Raw genomic sequence first — 393 nt, 5'->3', positions numbered from 1 at the left:
AGTGACTCCGCCCACTCACTTCATGGATTGCAACTGCAGTGCCCTCTGCTGGACGTATACATGTACTGCAGGCACCTGCCATTCACCTTCATGTCCCATTGTAACATCTTCACTTGCTGTCAGTGAATAGAAACATTCTTGTTTTTGTTCAGAGCCTGACAACGTCTCTTGATATACTCACAGCTGAGAGTTTGTTACAATGTATCTGTTTAGCTTGGTCCACAGCGCATAGGATGGTGACCCCTTTCCATGTGCCATATGGTACTATATAAATAATAATAATAATAATAATAATAATAATAATATGCCCTTTCCAATCAAAGGTTCAGATAATTTGGATACAGGGAATAATCCGCACTACAGGGTAATGTAAAGTGTGAATAGAACCTTACA

This window comes from Ranitomeya variabilis, chromosome 8 (assembly GCF_051348905.1).
Source record: "Ranitomeya variabilis isolate aRanVar5 chromosome 8, aRanVar5.hap1, whole genome shotgun sequence".
Taxonomy (NCBI): Eukaryota; Metazoa; Chordata; class Amphibia; order Anura; family Dendrobatidae; genus Ranitomeya; species Ranitomeya variabilis.
Note: the sequence above shows the minus strand (reverse complement) of the source record.